General features: G+C 37.3%; 1 non-coding gene across 1 annotated transcript; it reads right to left on the minus strand.

Annotated features, from left to right (window-relative positions):
• Window positions 1-14,096: 14,096 nt before the first annotated feature.
• On the minus strand, window positions 14,097-14,170 carry TRNAN-GUU. Its single transcript has one exon. It is a non-coding gene; the product is annotated as a tRNA-Asn (tRNA).
• Window positions 14,171-18,217: the final 4,047 nt, after the last annotated feature.

The following is an 18,217-nucleotide window of genomic DNA, read 5'->3' on the forward strand; positions in this document are numbered from 1 at the left end:
TCAAGAGAGACAACTTACATGGTCATTTTAGACAGTTGACCTTTTAGAGACCTTTATCTGTATGTTTGTATCATTATAGCGATCCCATCAAAAACATTACGATATAAGGGAATATCGCCCCTTCCTTCATTCCTTCATTAATATAGCAATGATCTTCTTCACATGCTTCTTAAATTTATAGTTTATTCAATACACAAATACATATTTACTCAATTTAAAAAGGAGGAATCGTGTTTTAAATCTGAATCTTGAATCTGAAAGAAACATTATCTTTCGATGACTTATGATTTTTTTCAAATAAATTCTGATCATAGGACAAGTTCAAATTCCCGACGACTTCAAGCAAGAAGTCATCCAGCCTATCCTAAAGAGGCACTTCAAGAGAGATGAGTTCCTGGGCAGAATCAACGAGACTGTCTTCTTCCTACCATTCACCGACGTTGATCTTCTTCAACTCGTTACCAGAGAGATGGATAAATGGTCAAAATTAGTGAGTTAACAACTAAATCACTAGATCACACTTAGTTCATAACATGTTTGTGTTTTGTTTTTTACTCTAAGCCATATAATTTTATAAGGAATTTCTTCCATAGTTTTCCCTTAATTCATGCAATTCATGTTTGTTAATGTCAACAAAATCTCCTTTTTATGGAAGGGGGGGGGGTGTGAAAAAAGAGTACCGAAGATGATGTACAAGTATGAAATAAATGAAAATGACATATATTATAGTATATGCAATCGTTGTACTCGTCATTGTCGAAGTAACAGTTATAGCAATGGTAGTAGTAGTAGTACCAGCAGTAGAGATAATATTAGTAGTAGCAATAATAGTAGTAGTAGTATATAGTAGTAATAACATTAATGGGTGCTTGTATAGCACTCATGTCTGTCAGATTTGACACTCAAGGTGCTCCCGATTATTACCCTGCCTAAGCACGGCTGCCATACGGCGCTCTAGCATTTCAAGAAAATAATTCCTGCCAGGTACCCATTTGCATCACCTGGGTTGAGTGTGGCAAATGTAGATCAATGTCTTGACAAAGGACATTAGTGCTTAGAACCACGGACCTTGTGATCGACAGTCCGCTGACGTATCTACTCGACCACGACACGCACCTAGTATAAGTATTATTAGTTTATAAGTATTATTATTATTTTTATTATTATTATTAGTAGTAGTAGTAGTAGCATCAATATAGTAGCATTATTATTTGTATTAGTAGTAGTAGTAGGGGTAGTAGTTGTAGTAATAGTTATTGTAGCAATAGAAGTAGTAGTAGTAGTAGTTGTTGTTGTAGTAGTAGTAGTAGTAGTAGTAGTACTGGTAGTAGCAGTAGTAGTAGCAGCATCAATGGTAGTAGTAGAGGTAGTAGTAGTAGTAGTAGTAGTAGTAGTAGTAGTAGTAGTAGTATAGTATTGTAAGTATTAATAGAAATAGCAGTAGTTGTAGACGTAGTAGCAGCAGGAGGAGGAGGAGCAGCAGCAGCATTTTTAAAGTTCATTATCAGCAGATTTTGTGTTCGTTTTCTCCATTTGCAGGCAAACAGCAGACATGGCATAAAAGTGTCGTGGGACAATTCTGTCTTGAAAGCATTGGCCGCTAGCTACAATGTAGATTATGGGGCTCGTTCGATCATACATGAGGTAATAATAATATTAATCTTTTAAAGTCCACTCCAAATTTTATTAAGTTAAACCGAAAATGGAAATTCTTTTTGCCCAATTGATCGTGAGCCCCGCAGCCACAGAGAAGCGCCAGAGCGACGTTGCTCTATCCCTTATTGTTGAACGCCAAACATGGTAGCAGCAACTCCCGTCTTTTCAGTTCAGTTCAGTTTTTCTCAAGCATAAAGTTCAGTTTTTCTCAAGCATAAGAATAAAAACAATATTATAATACATATAATACATACAAAAACTCTTTTGCAGTATATATAACTTTAAACATATTTTTGGTAGGACGCGGCCGGGGTTCGAACCCACGACCTTTCGGTTGTGAGGCGGACGCTCTACTGACTGAGCCAACACACAAAATAACCCTTCGGATGCGAGGATGAGGAAATTGAAGATGAAGTGAACAGAATGATCAGATGTGGGCATGTGTGTGTAACTCTATTTTGAAGTGTAACTGTATTTTGCGGCCTGGTTAAATAACTTACTTATTTGGTATATTTCTCTTGAGTTGAGAATGCTAGCAGACATCCACTGAGTGAATAAGTGAATAACATGTACAATTGACTTATAAATTATACTTTTGTACTTTAAGTCTACTTTGTTGCTCAGTTATATATACTGCAAATGAGTTTTGTGTAATTATGTTAATGTACAGTGCGTCCCAGAAAAAAACGAAACCGAGAATGATCGATGTTTTATCATAAATTTATTAATCACAATTATAATTAATAAATCACACATATTTGTAAAGCTACGATCCTCGTCTTTCTGGGACGCACTGTATTAGCAATTAATTTTTGTATGTTCTTGTTTGTATTACACATTCGGTCTGGAGGAATAAACAAAATTACTAAATATATATATATATATTGATAACGTGTGCGCGTGTGTGTGTGTGTGTGTGTGTGAGTGTGTGTGTGTGTGAGAGAGAGAGAGATAGAGAGAAACAGAGAGGGAGAAATACAATATTGGGCGAAAATTCAACATTATACAAATAATGCACGGCCCAGCATGCGTTAGTGGTAAATGCAGCGCACGCGAGGTTTCTTCAGATTGGTCCCACTTCTGTGCACGAGCCGCTTGCAGCGAGTTCACAGTGCGCACTATCTGAATATATCGAGCGTACTCTGCAATTACATTACGCACAAAAGGGTCAAGTGCCTTATTTGTTTTAAAAAAATAGCGACACATGAAAATCAAAACAAACGAAAGTCTAGATTTAACGTTAGAGCAAACAAGAGTTAAACGGTGGTCACAACCCGCCGTACCTGCAAGTGCGTGCTGTCTACGTTCAAAAACGTGGGCAAAATTTGGGTATCCGTACGTGGTGAGTACCGCTTCCGTACGGATTTGGGAGCACGCAGACACACCGTAGCACTTTTAGTGCACGAGGAACTTTCGCTGCGTTCAAGCTGCGGTCGGGCTACCGATTCACCCCCAGTGCGTGTGACGTGCGTGCCCGGTACTGCCAACGAGCGCACAACGCACTGACTCCGTGCGTCTTTTAAATTTGTTTCCCAAGGTCGCTTTGTCTACGGAAGGCGCACTTAGCACGGGCGTGCTGCGCATGTGATAGGTGCGTGGTCCGTGCTTACTCGCCACTTCCCCAGTTCAACTGTCTAATGAGCACGCAGAACTCACGTGGACAGTACCGAGTAAGCACGTGCTCCGCACTTACAATGCACGTATAGTCTCTGCGGTGGAATGGGCGGCATCTTGAGGCAGCAGCAGCTGGGACTTCGAGTGGAGAACATCGGAATGTCGTCCTATATATATATACCCCGACATCGGGAGGAAAAACTCACCGAGTTCATCGCACGTGCACGCACTTACAACGTGCGAGTGAGTAAGGACACCGTACGTGAGCAGCACGTGTAAGTACGGCCTCCGTACGATAACGCGGCAACCACACGGAGACCGTACGTTGTAAGCACGTTGTAAGCACGTACCCCCCCCCCCCCCACATTCAGTGTTATTTAGGATACGCATATGCGTGTTTCCTCCTTTTGAAAACACCCCCTAAGTCCGGTGTGTAAAGTCAATTTTGTGTCCTACGAGCCGGACTTTGGTGCGTGAAAAGTACCCCTTTACCGGACATTTTAGTAACACGCTTCCGGTCATTCCGACCCCGGAGTTGGGGGGGGGGGGTGGGGGCACGTACAACGCACTTACCACGTGCGCAACGTACGATGCACGCAACCGCTCACGACCGTGCGTGTGACGTGCGTTGCCGGTACTCCCTCCCTGCCTTTGCCACTCCCTCCCTACGTTTTCAGAAAAACATGGCGGCCGTGGCCTCCCCAAAAACTGTACGGACTAAAAACACGCACGGTGGGTTGTGACCAACGCTTTAGACTTAAAGTTATGTTGGTTCTAGAAAATAAAAAGATAAAAACTTTGCTACTTGCTCTACGCGTACGCTGCGCTGTAGCGTGCAATGATACTAGTTTTCGCTGCGTTTTTTTTGCACTCCGTGCAGATTGCACAAAAAAGTTGCATGTCATGCGACGTGTTTTGACCAATCACGATGCTTAAAATACTAGAGCTATTTTATAATCTGTATTATGTTGTGTTCACAGGTTGAACGGAAAATCGTCAACAATTTGGCACGGCTGCATGATGAATATGGAGATATCGTGAAGAGCTTTCGCATATCTGTGGTTCAGAACAGAGACGTCAGCCGTCTTTCGCAGAGTACGACGTCATCGGGAGCGAGAAAGAGAACGGCGACGAGCGCGAGCCCATATCATGAGAGGGATAGCGCCACCTCGCTAGCGGTTATGAAGATAGAGGTACTTGATCGCTATAATTCTGTTAGGAAACAAATTTACATTTGAAAATGTTTTGAAAATCACGATGCTTAAAATACTAGAGCTTTAGAAAAAATATATTGATAACTTTATTGTATTACTATATCCCTGTTGATGTACAAATGATCTTGAAAAGAAATACAAAAGGTTTGAGACTTCTCTTAACAGGCTAACTTGTGAGGATGAAGGCAGGGCAATACGTACTTTCTTCCAGTGCAATCTTTAAAATGGAGACATGCAGCTCTTTGCTCTACCAAACATATCTTTCACAGTGACTATCTTACCCTAAACTTGGTGTGATATATTCAATGCATATTATAAGCCATTAATTTACAATATTATAGTGCTTTTGTTGTTGTTGTATGTAGATCACTATTATCTCTAACTTCACCCAGCAATATATAGGGAACCTTAAAGGTAATACAAAGTTTTGGTATGGGGTCATGAATTTGGTTCAAATGAACATATTACAAGCATACGCGATTTTACAATATTCAGTGGTCGTTGTCGTGGTTGAAATCGAGTCTTAAGTTATGAAATTGTAAATAATAAACTCTTTATGTTGTATAGCTCCCTCCCAAGGTCAATATATTAATTAAGCCATAAAAACAATGTTTCTTGACTAAAATTGACCGATTAGCTATTCCCGTTTGGAAATTGTTTATCACAACTACATATTCTGAGATTTTCATGGGCGCAGCTACCATTGAACGGCCGTACGCGCTATTGCAAATTCATCAAAATTTACCGGGAGCACCGGTAAATTTGGGTGCATGAAGATCCCAATCAAATAGAGAAATATGATTGTGATTATGAGGATGATTAAGATGAGGATGGTGATAATGATGATGGCAATGATGATGATGATGATGACAATGATGATGATGATGATGATGGTGATGATGACAATGCTGATAATGAGAATGACGATTATAATGATGAGGGAGAGTGAGGATGAGGAAGATTATGATGCTGCTGCTGATGATGACGATCCTTCGCAGAATAGCATTCGCGACCAGAGTTCAATTATCGGTAGGACTTTCCCTTTCCTTTTGTACAAAAAAAAATGAACGGGGCACATTATTTTTTTTCTCCAATTATGGATGTGCAAACATTATGTTCACACTGCAATAATGATTGGAACTTAAACTGAAGAATTATTTTATTTAATTCTTCCATTTAATTCATCTTAAAGGGTAGCCAACATGTGAGTATATGTATGTCGGGTGGGAAGGGTGATTTGTGTGTGTATGTGCGTTGCGTGTGTCTGTGTCTGTGCGTGTCTGTGTGTGCGCGTATGTGCGTGTGTGAGCGTGTGTATGTGCGTGTTGCGGTGCTGTGTGTTGTGTTATTCCACCATACTATATGGAAATGTTGCAAGCATGGCAAGAGACAAGTAATTTAAGATATTTGGAGGGTTATATTAATCCAATTATTTTTAATAATCGGAATATATGTATAAATGGAAAAAGTATATTTGATAGAGGGATTGTTCAACTGAATCACTTGGTTGAGAAAGGCCATGTTAAGTCTGTTAAATATTTTATGAACCACGGTATGAAAGGTAATAATTTGCTTACGATTATTGATATTTATGATGCGATACCCAGGTTATGGAAGGATGATTCAGTGTTAATACAATTCCTCGAGGTTGATTTGATAAGCTTTAATACTTATTTCTAGTAAAAAAATACAGTTTGTGGATGTGGGTTCAAGAACAATTTATGATTATTTTATCAAAGCACTGCAACAAACGTATGATTTGCAGGTAAGGGATGGGCAAAATGATTATGATTTTATAGATAAAGAATTAAAAGAAATAGTTGTTAGACCAAAAATTACTATACTCATTAGAAAACAACGAGAATTTCAATTTAAATTATTGCATGGAGCCATATACACTAATGAGCATCTTCATAGATTTGGTTTTGTAGGTGATAATTTATGTTCGTTTTGTAAGCAGGAAATAGAAACATACAAACATTTATTTTTATCTTGCGGGAGCGTTCAAAGGATATGGCAAGCTTTAATACAACTTTTTGAGTTAGATGAAATTAAAGATTGAGAATGGCGAGATATATTTGTTGGGTTGGTAGGTAGTTCATATAGAATAAAAATGTGTAATACTATCATTTTCATGGTGCAGTATGTTACATTTATGTCAAGATCGGGGGGGGGGGGCGAGTACCAACTTTAGAAAAGATGAAAAAAAAAATTAAGTATGGGGATGAGGAAAAGAAAATAGCAATTAAAATGGGAAAGCTGGGATCACATTTCTTAAAGTGGGAGCAGCTTAAGATTGATTAAGATTGTTTTCTTTTTCTCCACCATGAGCCTGTTAAAAGGAAAACTCTATTTTGCGGCCTGCATAACTTATTTAGTATATTTTTCTTGAGTTGAGAATGTTAGCAGACATCCACTGAGTGAGTAGTGTGTGTGTGTGGGGGGGTGGGTGGGTGAGTATGTTTGTGTGATGGAGGGGGGCAGGGAGGGGGTAGGATTGTTTCAGTAAAATTACCTCCAGATTTGTTTAAGTTTTTTTTTTTTGTATATATAAGTGAATAACATTTACAATTGACATATTATGTTTAGGTACTTAAACTTTTACTTTGTTGCTAAGTTATATATATATATATACTGCAAATAAGTTTGTGTTTAATTATGTTTATGTAAAAGCATCAATATTGAACACGTTTATTTTATTCAATTTTATGTTATGGTTTGTATTGCACATTCAAGATTCAAGATTCAACATTCAACATTTGGAGAAATAAAACAAAATTGTTAAAACAATTTTTTTAAAGTGTTAAAGAAAGAGAGTTATAATGTTGGGCGAGCCTAGATCATAAGAGGGAGAGCGCCACCTCGCGAGCGGCTATGAAGATGGAGGTACTAGATCATAATGATTGTTTTTGGAAAGAAATTTACAAATGAAAATATTTGAATGGAAAATATTGATGGGTTTATTGTATTATTAGACACTATTTTCTAGAAAATGTTATTCTTAGGCCTACATCGAGGGCTAATTTTAAAAGTATAAATCTTTGTCATATATCTGCAGATATATTACTTCATCAATTGTATCCATGTACGTATCAGGTTTAGCATATTTTACAAACATAGGTAATGTATTTATTATTAGGGTCTAGTTCGCATTCTTTCTTTATTCTTCATCATTGGGCTATCCTTATTGATTATTCCATGTACTGTCACTTTGAATGAATAAAAACTTTGCCATTACAAACGTTCCATACAGCTTATAAGCTGAAGAAGAAGCCCCAAGACAAATAATAAATACAAAACTCACGTTATGATTTGTTTTTTTTCAATCAAAGGGAGAGGAAAATGTACGTATCTCTATGCAACAATTGTGAATTGAATATGTAGGACATTTACTCTCGATTCAAGGGTATATGGTTTCGAATCCCAGTCCGGCACTAATGTCCATTTGCAAGACATCAATCCACATTTGTCATTCTTCATCCAGGTGTAAATGGTACCCGGCAATTGCTGGGGTAGTGATAATTGCAGGGGAGGCAGGAAGCGTAGTATTAATACTAATATGGCTACCCTGAATGAATAAGACCTAATGATTCATTTTTTAATTTTCTTTTTTTTTTATCTATTCCTTGTCACTGTATGCAGAGCATTGTAGGCGAGAATGCTTTATTTAGTTTTACTTTGTGTCTTCCATTCATAATCATGTATGTATTCACCTTTTTCAGTCTATTCATTGTTTTCTTTCTCCTTCTTTATGAAATCATAAAGTGTAAGCACATTTATTTTTATTGGTCCAATGATTAGTTTTCTCTTCAAAAACTCTTATTTTGTAGGTAGTATGGTTTTTTCGCTGTTAGTACTCTTAAGTTATAAATATTATTACTATCATTAAATATTTTTACTAGTATTAGTAGATTGCAATAAATATATCAGATTTGCGATACAGCACCTATGTGGATGTTGTATCTGTTAGAAAAAGGACATATTCTGTTGTTTGCTGAAGCTAAAATTTTCTTTAAATATTCGTTCTTGTATAATTATTCTTTAAAATCATGTAACGTGTTAATTAAGTAGCGTTTGTCATTCCAAACATTCTATTTGTTCAACTTGGAGGCAACATACAAACTACAAATTAATTCATTCAAATTCTCCATATCTCTCTACGTTTATTTTATTTATTTTCATGTAAATACTCCCTTTAACTTACCCAAATGTATCCAAACATCGTATGTGTACGTACAGACTAATATTTAACTGTCCATCCCCTTGTACACATCGTAATGCATGCTTACACCCTTGTCTCATTCCGGGAGACGTTTAATTAAAACTTTGATTTAATTTGAAGCCAGGCGATCAATACTGATTTAGAGATCGGCATTGGCATGTCAACAAAACATTATCTTAGACAAAACGGTAGTAAAAACAAAGCGCGCTTCATCGAAACGAGACTTTATATCGAAGAGCGCTTTTTCAGAACGAGGCTCAGCCGGTATAGGCAGAAGAAGAAAAAATACTTTAAAGGTGCGTTTAAGATTTAGTAGGCACTGAGACAGGAGGTCAATTTTCTAATTCCCTATAAGATTACAATCTTCAAATGAAAACATATGAGCTAATTATTTTAGGGCACTTCATTAACTCGCACTTTCTCATAGTCAGTATAACTTTTTGTTCTGCAAATGAAAACGCATGTGCTCGTTATATTGAGGGATTCATAATTTCCCGTTATTCTCTGAAAGATTACGTTTTTAATAATATTGCATTATACTGTGTAATACATACAACTTATCATTTTGAAATGAAATAGGAATGCATCACTCAAATTTAGGCATTTCATAATATCGCATGATTCCCTATAACCATGATAACTACGTTTTTCCAAGGGTCTCGCATAGTTCTGTGTATTTCTTTTTATGTGAAAAGGCATTGTATATGCATCCCTTGTACCAATGAATGTATTCACTTAACTGGTTCACCAAGTGAGTCATGATGAAAATCAAGATGTTGATACCTTTCACATATGTAAAAAGATGGCTCGGGATCTTACTTTTTAACCCATGTTCTCTTTGGGTCCTGCCAATCATATCAAAACTTTATTCGATCGAGCATTTTGCCAATTCCGAGGACAAATCGATGGGGTGACGTTACATGCCACTTTACCTCGAAATTGTTTTAGTTATTTTTCAAATAAACGGTTTCATATAAGGTTCTCCTATTCTCACAGACATTACAATCAAATCAAACCAATTTATGTATGTACAATTCAAAACACATCGTATTTTTATTTTACTATTGTGAAATTTGTATACGATGTCTGTGAAGGCTCGGAAAATGTTTCTCTTCATTTGACTTCTTTGAAATTAATTTCGCGTAAACTCACGAAGATATTATTTCGTTAGTATTATTACAACTTCTTATGCGTAATCAGAATCTTTTATATGTGTTGACAATGATTGTGGTAAAAAAATTATTAATTAAACTGACTTATTCCGAGAAAAAATTAGACTCTATGAATTTTATTTGTTTTGTTTTTGTTAGGCCTGTGTAGGTCTGACCTTTATATGGTTTATGGACTATAATTCTCCCTTCAATTATGAAAACCAACATGTCACAACTAATTTCGTCGGCTGAAGTGTTTATAATGGTTTTCTGTTGTTAAAACAAAGATGCTCTGTGTATATTTCAAAGCCATACCAACTCCAGTAAGCCACAATAAACGGCTTAATTCAGCGCCATGTTCGATGATAATATTTAGCTTCTCGTCGTCTTGTTATTGAATCAAACAAATTATTTATCAAAATTCAAATAAAGTTTAATTATGAGTTAGAAGTCAATAGTTTAGTTCTTTAGTTTATATTTTCTTGCTCAGACTTTATTTTTTCTTGATTAGATCACTTTGATTTGTTTTTGATAGTCATTACCACTATTCTGTCAACATAATAATCTTCGCTGTTTTCTTGTCTCTTCGCAACTGGATGTTCACAAAATAATAAAGTATATGAAGATGATTACTTCTCTTATAATTATCTCCCTTTTTCTTCATTCGAACTATGATGTTGTGTTTCCTTTTCATTTCTAAAGTAGAACTTTGAAGCGATTAACGCTTTGGATCTCAAGGAAAGTTACTTGACGTAGACTTGAAGCAGCTTCATGGTCTTATATAGTAGTGTAAGGATTAATATATCTTGTAGCTGTATTCACACCCGGGCTATTGACTCATAGACTCAGGGCTGTTTCCTTTGCCAGCGGAACCTCCAGGCTTGTCAACACCACCACAGAGGTCTTCCCTCCACTCTGTGATTTCAGCATCGAGTATAATTGGCCCATTTTCCAGTCCTCTTCTTCTGTCTCCTACATCATCACGCTTCATGCAAATTCCTCCCGCCTCCACCGGTTACCCCCTCCCGGGTATGCGCGGTTCTCTCCTCCCCTCTCCAATGTAACCCTTTGACTACATCCCTTCTAGATATTCTCATATTTTAATAAAAGATGAGACTTCTCCTTTTTTGTCTCCCTTCTTTTTCACCGACATGTGAAATGGTTTTGTTTCCGGGCATTTAATGTGTATTTAACCACTTCTTTCATCCTGTTAGTTTTTTTTTGTTTCTTCTCAATTGCTATCATGGCAACAAGATCCTTGAGTAGGGTTTGTATTTCGGAGAAAGCAGGTTTCATTTAGTTGAGAAGCTACACAAGCTGAGTGATACGGTCATAGATACTTATTGATCGTTTACTTTACCGTTTTACATTACATCTACTTCAACAGTCTGTATTATAATGATTTTTTAAAGGACACAACTTAATAACGAAAAGAACATTTCTAAAAGTTCTTCAGTGGAATCAAATCTTTAGAACAGAATGCTAGTGATTTAGGCAAAAGATGCAAAGATGCCTCCGGGGATGCAGGAATTCATTAAAAAATAATTCAATCAAAGCATAACTACATGTGTTAACGTTTAGCTAATGAGATCATCTTTTATTCACGTTGTATTCTGGCATTCGCTATTGATTTTTGTTGCGCGATAACCCTCGAGCAAAATATGATTGCAACAAAATGTCCATGTTGGAAAATAAAAGAAAATCTACATGGGACAACTATTGGTCGAAATTGCCGAGTCTGAAAGTATCTAAAAAAGATATTAAACTATTGATGCTTTCACAATTTTGAAAGACCAGTTACCCTTCAGGTAACTTTTAATCAATTACATCTCAGTGTTCCCTATCCGTTACATCTTTAGAAATACATAGTGTATGAAAGGAATTTCGTTTTAAAGCGAATAAGGTATTTTTGTTGTTTTTGAGAGGATAACAAACTCGCCTGATTTTGTTTGACAAAATATTAACAATAAAGTAAAGTATATATATTCGCCGAATGATTTTACACACTATAATTTTCCCCAAATGTCACAAATTCTTAACCACCATCTAAACAACTACAATATTCTAAATCACTGTAAATGTTATAAATGTTAAACTGAAAAGAGGAAGTAAAATTCTTGAATTATTCATAAGAAGACCCGAACCCCCCCCCCCCCGAAAAAAAGAACTCAACAAACACACAAATTCGCCAAAAAACATAACAACACACACTTTGATAATTAATGAAAATAAGAAAGAGATTAGAGGCTAAGGAGGAGAGTAGCGCAATAGACAACATACTGTCAAGTTTATCTTTCTTATTATGTTCATGTTTTATATACTAATTTTTTTTTATCTAGGCCTATTTATTTTTTCATCTATTGATTAATTAATTATCTATTATTATTGCATTATTATTTTTATTTTGGGGATACTGTGCAACGGTTTTCGAGTATCAATCCTCAATCGGATTAATGGGGGTATATTGATGCAAAAAAGAAAAATAGATTCCCAGGTTATTGAGACGCATATCACTTTCTCTATAATCAATGGTGTTGAGTTAACCGGAAATCATGAAGCTTTTTCTTACCCTTTCCCAAGGCACACAGGTACTTTCCTTGCAGCTTCAAACACAAGAGATCCAAAGCATGGTTTAAGAGCAGCAAACACCTTCTCTTAAAAGCCACTCCAAGGTGTGTTTACATACACAATAAGAGCCCATTGAGAGGAGCTGGCGAGTCAAGAGAGAAAGAGAGAGGGGGAGAGGGGGAGAAAGGGACAGAAGGAAAAGAGGAAGAGGAGGAAGGGATAGATGGTGGGAGGGAGAGGAGGGAGGGATGGATGGAAGGAGAGGAGGGAGGGATGGATGGAGGGAGGGAGAGAAGGGAGGGATGGATGGAGGGAGGGAGAGGAGGGAGGGATGGATGGAGGGAGGGAGGGAGAGGAGGGAGGGATGGATGGAAGGAGAGGAGGGAGGGATGGATGGAGGGAGGGAGAGGAGGGATGGATGGAGGGAGGGAGAGAAGGGAGGGATGGATGGAGGGAGGGAGAGAAGGGAGGGATGGATGGAGGGAGGGAGAGGAGGGAGGGATGGATGGAGGGAGGGAGAGGAGGGATGGATGGAGGGAGGGAGAGAAGGGAGGAATGGATGGAGGGAGGGAGAGAAGGGAGGGATGGATGGAGGGAGGGAGAGGAGGGAGGGATGGATGGAGGGAGGGAGAGGAGGGATGGATGGAGGGAGGGAGAGAAGGGAGGGATGGATGGAGGGAGGGAGAGAAGGGAGGGATGGATGGAGGGAGGGAGAGGAGGGAGGGATGGATGGAGGGAGGGAGAGGAGGGAGGGATGGATGGAGGGAGGGAGAGGAGGGAGGGATGGAGGGAGGGAGGGAGGGAGGGAGGGAGAGGAGGGAGGGATGGAGGGAGGGAGGGAGAGGAGGGAGGGATGGATGGAGGGAGGGAGAGGAGGGAGGGAGAGGAGGGAGGGATGGAGGGAGGGAGGGAGAGGAGGGAGGGAGAGGAGGGAGGGAGAGGAGAGAGGGATGGATGGAGGGAGGGAGAGGAGGGAGGAAGGGAGAGGAGGGAGGGAGAGGAGGGAGGGATAGATGGAGGGAGGGAGAGGAGGGAGGGAGGGATGGATGGAGGGAGAGAGAGGAGTGAGGGATGGAGGGAGGGATGATGGAGGGAGGGAGAGGAGGGAGGAGGTAGAGAGATAATATAGACTGGAGAAGAGAGAGGGAGGGAATGGGATTGCATGAGGAGTGATAGAGAAACGAGAGAGAGAGAGATAGAGAGAGAGAGAAGGAGAGAGAGAGAGAGAAGAAGAAGAAGAAGAGAGAGAGGGAGAGAGAGAATGATGAATGATATTAAGCAGAGAAAGTGTGTGCGAAAACGGGGGTAAAACGAAGCTTAAAGGGATCACGGAAGAGAGCAAACTAGCGAAATAGCAATAATAAGAGAGAGAGAGAGAGAGAGAAAGAAAGAGAGTGGGGGAGAGAGGGAGAGAGAGAGAGAGAGAGGGAGAGGAGGAGAGATGTACATATAATCTTGTATAACTTTGTTTCATTTGAAATGGCGTGGCGTGCGATGAATGATAACTTGAGCATTATCAGATTAACTAAGATGCCTACAGGAACGAAAGACAAAAGTGAATTGATATGTTTCGTCTAAAAAGATTACCTTATATTCTTGTTCGGTATAATGTACCATATATAATATCAGAACTCAACTACTTGCCATAACCTTAGTCTAAAAAGACAAGGCCGTCCCTGGGTGGGCTCGAACCACCAACCTTTCGGTTAACAGCCGAACGCGCTATCCGATTGCGCCACAGAGACAACTATGTATTTCCATACTTTTCAATTCTTTAAATTCCTTTCTAACTCTCATCATGTGACTCACATGAGCATGAACGTTTTTAATTTAAGTTGTTCCTGTTTTATGACGTCATCGTGGTGACATTCGATCTATGAGTCCAGTTTGAGTCCCATGTATAGTCATTATTTGTAAAGATGAACTTCAATTGATTATCCGAATCAAACCCTGCCATTTTCATTTAAAAAACAAGATTTATAACTGATTCTAGTCTTATAAAGCCTTTTAATATACAAGTCCACTAAAGAAATCTGAGAAACACAATTAGTTATTAAGCTTTCTGAGAAGTGAGTACTCTATTGTATTCTGTTGTTTAAAGTCCATAATCGAAATTTAAGATGGGCACAACCATGCATTATGTGGATATAAATAATGTTAATCAGTTAATGCAAACACATGGTTAATTACTTATTATAGTAAAGGCATAATACTTGTAGCACAATAAATGAAATTAAATGCAAGAGAAATCGATTGGAAAGATCAAAGCATTGATTTTTTTTTTTGTTTTTTTTGTTTCTGCTGCTTATGCTGCTACTGCTGCTGGTTTTTGTTGTTGTAATCTTTATACCCAGAGCTATGACTGTGAACGCACTGTTGGTTGGATACTGTGTAAGCGCACGGGATTTACATAAGAAACGTTATATTGTGATATGCGATTTACAAAAATAGAATAATCGTTTCTACCATTATGGACTGTAAGCTTTTTTTCAGGACCATTACGATAATAACTTACTGTCAAGAATTGAGAAGAAAACGAGAATGAAAGAGATGAAAGAAAGGAAAAGAGGGAAATAACGAAGAAGAGGAAAGATAGAGAGAAAGGGGAAGGTAGAAAGCTTTCAAGTCGGCGTCGATTCAAGTGTGTGACGAACTCGAAAGCGAAATCGCGCTGACAATAGGTCAACGAGAGAAAGGGAAAACGCGCCTATGCCTGCTCCGCCAGACGATAATCAAATTTGTGACAGGCCGGTTTCCCGCGCTTCGCATCTTCACCGGGCTATTAAAGCTTCTACCTTCGCAAGCAGGTCGTGCGTGGAATATTCAGTTCCCTCTTTTTTTTTTCTTTCATCCTCGTCATCTTAACATTCTCTTTCCTCTCCTTTCCTCCTCTTTTCCCTTCTCTTATTATTTGTCCTTTCTTATATTTACAAGTGTCGGAGATGTTGCTCAACCATCATCGCTCCGTATCAAGTGTTTTTTTCCCTCTTCCTTTCTCTGTCTCTTTCTTTTGATCGTTGAACAAACTTTACTGAGGCATATTTTTCGCGTGATTACACCAAGGATTTCCCTCGACGTGTAATTTATATTTTGTTACACAAAGACTTTAGAGAAGAAATATGATGGAAGTAAAGGGTTTTCCTGTCATAGGCCATTAAAACATGATACGAAATGAACATCGAACTCGGGCCGGCTCGTGGATATGCATTGAAATTCAAAACCTGAAAGTGAGATGTTGGGATAGAGAGTTCCGATGCTCATTTTTACCGCCAGCTTCTCTTGGCTAGCACTTTTTTCTTTTACATCGTCTGTGCACTGCCCGTTTATTTTCTCCTTGAATATACAAACGATTGGTCCGCTTCTGAAATGAATTATATCAAACAAGGTATTTTAATAAAGATGTTTGGTTCATTTTGAAAAATAGACAAACAAGGCTCGTATCATTCCACAGTATTTGTTAATTGTCATATATGATATTATCTGTATTGATCTTAATTTAATGTATCGTTTTTTTTAACAAGGGGTTACGTGATGTTTGAAACGAGCCACAAACTTTACATACATACTGTTTGTTACCGGTGTATTTACATACATACTGTTTGTTACTGGTGTATTTGTGTGTGTGCGCGTGTGTGTACGTGCGCAGTGCGTGTATGCGTGTGAAGGTGTGTGTGGGTTTTAATAACTATAACAGTATTACCGCCGAGAGTTTTTTAGAGTACACCGTATGGCATTTTACTTCTTATCTCAATTTATTATTTATGTGAGATACCCACATGTATTATTGTAGGACGTTCTGCACCTTAAACGAAAGGAAAATCTAACAGTGTTCGAGATGCTCTTAACACTTCCTTCTTCTTCATTATATATTGGTCGCCAAATCGATATGATTGATGTGATATCAAATAGTCATTTGGAAGGGCATGATATTAAAATGATAATGTAATAGAAACTGTAAACACTACTGCCCATATTGTCCTCCAGTAAGATCCGTTTATATTTCAAAAACATTGAATTTCATAATTTTGCATCGAGACGTATCGTATCAATTCATTTTTGTTACAATTCTCTTACGAATGTTAGGCGATCAGTTAATCTTATAATGGATAAGTTAGCACTCATGGCACGTAAAAACACGCCATTTCAAATGATCCACATTCGATTTCTACTAACTTATCTAATGCTTCTTTCTTTGTTTGTTTGCTGATACGTCCTTTTCTTGTGAATGACAATATGATATTTCTGAATATTACAATTACTCATGGCAAACAAAGTAAGTAGCACAACTATAGAAACTTCTCTTTTTTCTCTTTTTATTTTGGCACGAATCAGAACATAATACAAGATCATTCATGAGTATTATTTACATGCATACACTGTACATACATCTTTGTGCAAAAAGTAAGCGAAGTTATAATTCTTTTTAGAATAGTTTTGTTCCTTATTCAGCCTCTCTAATGTATTATAATACTTCTGACAAAATTGAGAGGTAATATTTCAAACGAATTTTTAGTTTAAAAAAAAGAAGAAGAGTTAATAAAATTGTGTACCCCTGTAAAAATGAGAATGTGAGTTAGAGACGAGAAGGTAAATTCTTTATAAGTAAACAACACCTAAAAATTGTTCTTTTCTTTTGGTTCCAAGAGGGAGTTTGAGAAGTTAAACTCTAAAGAGGAAACAAGACTCAGGAAAGAATAATTTATAGATATTATTATAAAATATTATTACAAGAATATCGTGGTAATATTTGGTTCTGACACTCTAGATAAGATTACTCATAATCTATCCTCAACAAAATATATCGTGAAAGTAAAAGCATTGTAATTTGGCTAATAATTATTGATAAATAACAAATTTAAGGTTATTAGAAGCTTAAAAAACTACATGTTATCATTACCCCAACTGATAAAAGTTTTCTGTATTTATGGATTCTCTTTCTCAATTTTAGAAAAGCCAGTCCAAAGATAGGTATATAGTCCTTAATCCATTGGAATATTGTAAATGAAGAGTTAAATAGAAATATCAAAGGTTCTACTCAGTTTGCAACAAATAAGAGGTCAAACCAGAGTACATATTGCATAAACGGTCCCATCAAATCAAATGTGAGTAAGTAGTACATGACTCTTTTGAAATATCGTAAGAATAATTTTTGTTTTAAATCTTGATTCAGCATTATATATTGCACCTTTCCCTTCATCATTTCAAAATTTGCTTTTCATTGAAGAAACATTTACCCTCACACAAAATGTGGACATTCAGTGAAGAAAAAGAAGATTTAGAAATAATTCTGTTTTTTCTTCAATTTTGTAAATAATTATATACAATTTCATAACAACAACAGGCATGTAGCACTAAACCCTGCAAAATACAATAAAGTTGTAACAAAGAAGTATAGACTACTTATACATAAAGGTGTATGCTCAAAGTCTATAAAAGATCAGAAATATACAGAAAAGACATTTTCACAAAATTAATTCGTTTCCTTTGGTTTCGTAGATTACGAGATATAAATAATAAATCTACAAACAAGAAAGAGTCGCTCAAGAATTCCTTTAAAATGGAAAGAGACCAGTTTTTATATCAATTTCGATTTTCTTTAAATATTCTAACCATAATGTTGATATAATATGCAAGTACATGTGCAATACTTTCTTTTTAAACCAACGGGTTGAAATCAAAACAAATCAACCAAATGGCGTTATGGATGATACACAAAGATTTAGTATCATGAATTGTAATTATCATGAATTCCCAGACATTCCATCTTTATTTTGCCTGTTTTCCCTAGTATG

The sequence above is a fragment of the Strongylocentrotus purpuratus genome, unplaced genomic scaffold (assembly GCF_000002235.5).
Source record: "Strongylocentrotus purpuratus isolate Spur 01 unplaced genomic scaffold, Spur_5.0 spur5_scaffold_11, whole genome shotgun sequence".
NCBI classification, from domain to species: Eukaryota; Metazoa; Echinodermata; class Echinoidea; order Camarodonta; family Strongylocentrotidae; genus Strongylocentrotus; species Strongylocentrotus purpuratus.